Below are 5,699 nucleotides of genomic sequence, written 5' to 3'. Positions count from 1 at the left end.
ATAATAGAAAACAAATAATCATACCAATGGAACAAAGCTAGAATTTGAACCTGGTGCTTCTTACTATAGACCTTACATTATCTTCATTATACACTATACGCACCTAACAACAACAAAAAAAAAAACAAATACAATAAATGATATTATGTAACAAATGGAAAGTAGTAGCACTGTACTGCTAAGGCACCAGTTGCTCCTCAGAGATCCTTTACATGGTTTCTGTGAATCAGAACCAACTTAATATCACTTAGCAACAACAATGCATGGTTGGCTTAACTATGAAAAGGGCTTATGTGACCCATCTAGAGCTCAGAACAAAGTGAGGTAGGGATGGCTTGCATATTTTATGGCATCCAGCAGACATTGCAACAAAAGACTGTGCTGTTATAACTGTGTCAGTTTCCTCAGAAAACAGTTAAAAAGTCCACTTTATTAAGAAAAAATGTATTTGCTTATAAGTAATGTATTTTTTTTCTAATTTTAATATCTAATTTGGCAATATTTCGCTTAACTAAGAAGAATGCCAGCATTGTGTTAATTATTAAGCCCTTCTCAGATTTCTGCAAGCTTTAATTAGAAAAAAAAAAAAAAAGATTTGCAGGACAGGTTATAATTTACATGCCAACAACTTTGTTTATAAATCACACAGTATAGGTAAAACTTGGTAGTACATTGACTTTCTTTACACAGCTGAATCTGTTTACACAACCACAATCTGTATATCTTGTCCCGGAATGTGCGCCATTGAAAGTTGGTGAACATTCTATTCCTTTTATTTTCCTATTCTAGACCTGCAATTAAAATTTAATTTGATTTTTCTATTCTGTAAACCTCCATTTGTTATAATAACACCTCAATTCACAAGCCAAAGTAACTTTTGTCTAAAAAGTATACAAATATTTAACTTGCAGTTTCAGATATTTCCACAAATGCAAGTGGATTTTACTTGGTGTAGCAGAACGCTTCCCACACAGCATGTAAAAAAATTGAAATATAATTGCATAGATTTTTAAAGTCACGCTAATTTCAGGAGGAAGAAGAAAGCAGAAGACTTGACTTGAATAAAGCTGTATTTACAATGGCATCAAGGCCTACCACTATATAATGTCATGTTTATTTTTTATATATTCATATTAACAAGAATGAACATCCTATTCACTCTAACTTTTTCACTAAGGAAAAATTCATTTTTAATCATTTATCTTTTTTTTGTTGTTTTACTTAAAACTCCTTATTGTCCTAATAAGAATAGAGTAATAAAGAGAGTTCAGATTCTTAATTTCAAGTATTGCTTTAAAGGACAGTCTCTCAGAAAATTTATTTGAGAAAATAATCTTATAAATTTGAACAAATTCCAAAATTAGATATATTAGAAATTATTATGTAATGTATCAGTCACCTCCTCTCATCCAAAGAAATTGTATCCAGATAAAGATTTGGAAGATGGTAGAATGATGTTAGAAACCACTAAAAAATAATTAGAAATACTTGGTGTCATGCCTTTAAAATGCAAGCACAAAAGAAAAAAGCACTCATTATAAACAAAGTGGGGGATGAGTTAAAATATTACTCTGAATCAGGTGGTACTGTAGCAAAGTTGCTCACCTACTAACCAAAAGTTGGACAATTTGAACCCAACAAATAATCATTTAAAGAAAAATGTGACATCTGCTTCCATAAAGGTTTACAAGATAGGAAACCTGTTTTATTACGTATTACAGGGTAGCTAAAAATTGAAATTGATTCCACAGCTGAAGGGCAGGATCCTTTTCTGCAGTGCATAAAGAATCTTATCCAGAAAACATTGGATGTGATTTATCTTGTAATTCAAAGTTATCTGGATTTATAGATATTTCTGAAGAGCAGCTGGTGGGTTTGAACTGTTGACCTTGTATTTAGCAGCCAAGTTCTTATCCTATAACCCACACCAGGACTTCAACATCCTATAATCCAGAATCGCTAGCACTTGTAGTTTAAAAATGATTGACATATACAAACATAAAAGAAAATGTATGATATACAATGCTAAAAAATAGAAGTAAAATAAACACATGTTATCTATCAGGACTTTTCATAAATAAAATACTATCTATATTTATGACTAATACTAAAGGAGGAAGTTCAAGGTGCACTGAAAACCTTAACAAAGTACAAGGCTTTGGAAATTGATGAAATTTAGATTGAAAATTTTCAACAAACCAATGAGGCAGGAGGAAAAATTACTTATTTATACCATGAAATTTGAAAAGCAGCTATTTGGTCAATTGATGGGAAGTGATCCATATTTGTGCCCATTCTAAAGAAAAGTGACCCTATAGTATGCAGAAACCATCAGACAATATAATTAATATCACATGCAAGTAAAATGTTGTTAAAGATCATTTGAAAATGACTGTAATAGTACATTGGCAGGGATCTGCCAGATAGTTAAACCAGATTCAGACTAAGATGAAGAATGAGGGATACAATTGCTGATGTCAGTCAGATGGATCTTGGTTGAAAGTAGAGAATACCAGAAAGATGTTTGCCTGTGCTTTATTGACTACACAAAGGCTTTCAATTGTATGGATCATGACAAGCTCTGAACTACATTGTGGAGAATGAGTATTCCAGAATACTTTGAGTTCATGAAGAACTTTTACATAGACCAAGAATCTGTTGTTTGAACAGACTAAGGGTAAACTGAAAGGTTTAAAATTAAGAAAGGTATTCACCAGGATTTTATTCTTTCATCATACTTATTTAATCCATATGCTGAGCATATAATTTGAGAAGCTGGATTCTATAAAGACAAAGGTGGCATGAGGGTTGGAGGAAGACTCATTAACAACCTGTGATATGCGATGATACAACCTTGTTTACTGAAAGTTAAGAACTTAAAATACTTGCTGATGAAAATCATAGACCACAGCCTTCGGTATGGGTTGCACCACAATGTAAAGAAAAACAAAAATCCTCACCACTAAACTAATAAGTAACATCCATAAACATTGAGAAAAAATTGAAACATTGATGTTACATATCATATCTAACAACTCTCTAAACTCTCCATAAATACAAAGTTATATTGAAAAAATGATTATTATATATTTTTATTTCTCTTATATATCAAAAACCTTTAAGGAAACAGAAAGTAAGTATGTATGTCTGGTTATTTGGAATATCTTAAAACTTTTGTATTTGCCTTAATAGCTGACCTTCTGGTTACATCATCAGAATCAGTATAATTAAATGAAAATTGATGACACTTGCAAGAACTTTGGTTAGTTTATTTTATTTCTATCTCTACAAGACAGAATTTAAGGGATTGGATTCTTAAATTCATATAAAATTTTTGCCTAAAGCTAAATATTGTATTGCTTTAATGTCTACATGGAATTCTGATGTGGTGCTGTGAGATAAAGCACTGGACCACAAGGTTGGTTTGAACCACAGGTTTAGTGGTTCAGCCCTATACAGGGTTGCTACAAGTCAGAAAACAACTCTACAATACTTAACAACAAAATGTCTATATAGGCATAATGGTTGGTGTATGCCATCTGGTCAGATCAGACTCATGTTATTATTATTGTTAGGTGCTATAGCATCGGTACTGACTTATAGAGACCCTATGCACAAAAGAATGAAACATTGCCAATACTGCATCCATCTCACAATCATTGCTACATTTGAGCCCATCATTACTGCCACTGTACCAATCCATCTCGTTGTGGCCCTTTCTCGTTTTCTCTAGTCCTCCATATTACCAAACATGATATCACACTCCAGGGACTGGTCCCTTCTGACAGTATGTTTTAAGTGTGAGAAACAAAATCTGGCCATCCTGGCTGCCAGGAAACATTCTGACTGTACTTCTTCCAACAAAGTTTTTTGTGTTTTTTTTCTTTTGTCAGTCTATGATACTTTTAATAATCTCCTCTAACACCATACCTCAAATGTATCAATTCTTCTACTGTTGTCCTTATTCACTGTTCACATGCATATGGGGTTATTGGAAACACCATGGCATGGGTAAGGCACTCCTTAGACCTCAGAATGACAACTTTTGCTATTCAACAATTTAAAGAGGTCTTAGACAGCAGATTTGCCTAATGAAATATGTTGTTTGATTTCTCAACTATGGCTTCCATGTGTTGATTGATCCAAGCAAAATGAAGTCTTTGAAAACTTCAATCTTTTCATCATTTATATGGATGTTATTTATTGGTCCATTGGTAAGAACTTTTGTTTTCTTTACATTGAGGTGCAATCCATAACAAAGGGTGTGGTCTTTGATTTTCATCAGTAAGTATTTTAAGTCCTCTTCACTTTCAGCAAGCAAGGTTGTATTATCTACATATCGTAGCTTGTTAATGAGTCTTCCTCCAACCCTGATGCAACGTTTTTATTCATGTAATCTAGCTTCTTGGACTATGTGCTCAATATACAGATTTAATAAGTGTGGTAAAAGAATAAAATCCTGGCACAAATCTTCCCTAAATTCAAACCATTCAGTATTCCCTTGTTTTGTTCAACTAGTTACCTATTGGTCTAAGTAAAGCTTCTTCAGTGCACAAGTGTTCCAGAATACTGATTCTCCGCAATGCTGTTAATAACTTGTCATGATCCACACAATCAAAGGCCTTTATGTAGTCAATAAAGCACAGGTAAACATTTTGCTGGTATTCTCTGCTTTCAGCCAAGATCCATCTGACATCAGCAATGATATCCCTCATACCTTGATGTCCTCTGAATCTGGATAAAATCTCTGGAAGTTCTCTGTTAATGTATGGTTGCAGCCATAACTTAATTATCTTTAGCAAAATTTTGCTTGCATGGGAATGAATTATATTGAATGATCATTTCCATATTCCTGGGTCACCTCTATTTGGAATGGGTACAAATATGGAACTCTTCCAGTAATTTGGCCAGGTCGTCATCTTACAAATTTCTTGGCAAAGATTAGTGCCTCCAGTATTGCATCAGTTTGTTAAGAGATTTCAACCTGTATGCCATGAAGTCCAGGATCTTTGTTCTTTGCCAATGACTTCAATGCACCCTGGATTTTGTCTTTCAGTGTCTTTGACTCTTGATCATATTCTACCTCTTCAAATGGTGAAACACTGACCAACTCTTCCTAGTACAGGGACTCTGTGTATTCTTTCCATCTTCTTTTGATGGTCTCTACATTATTCAATATTTTGCCCATAGAATGTCTCAATATTGTAAGTCGTCTTGAATTTTTTATTCAGTTCCCTCTGGTTGAGGAATGAGAATCATGTTCTTCTAATTTGGTTTTCTGTTTTATTATAATATTTGACTTTGCCTTTCATAATTTTCTGTTTATCTCTCTTACCTCCAAAATTTCTTCATTGTGCTTTAGCAACTCTATGCTAAAAACATATTTAATGTTTACAATAAAACATTTAAAAAAAAAAAAAAGAAGACAAGAAGGAAAAGACCAAAATGGCTGTCAAAAGAGAATCTGAAACTTGCTCTCTAGCATAGAGTTGCTTAGAGAGCAAGTCTTTTTTTTTTTAATGTTTTATTGTAAATCATGTGATAGTTTACATTGGAGAACATTAGCTTTATATTCATCCTATTGTTTCATTGCCATGGTTACAATCCCATCCATACATCATCAACCAACCACAGGGTATTCCCTGCAAGACTTCCCGGTGATCGTGAGCACATAGCCCCTCTCCTCCGGGTCTAGAGTG

The sequence above is a fragment of the Chrysochloris asiatica genome, unplaced genomic scaffold (genome assembly GCF_000296735.1).
Source record: "Chrysochloris asiatica unplaced genomic scaffold, ChrAsi1.0 scaffold00058, whole genome shotgun sequence".
In the NCBI taxonomy this organism is placed as follows: domain Eukaryota; kingdom Metazoa; phylum Chordata; class Mammalia; order Afrosoricida; family Chrysochloridae; genus Chrysochloris; species Chrysochloris asiatica.
This window is presented reverse-complemented; position numbering follows the sequence as displayed.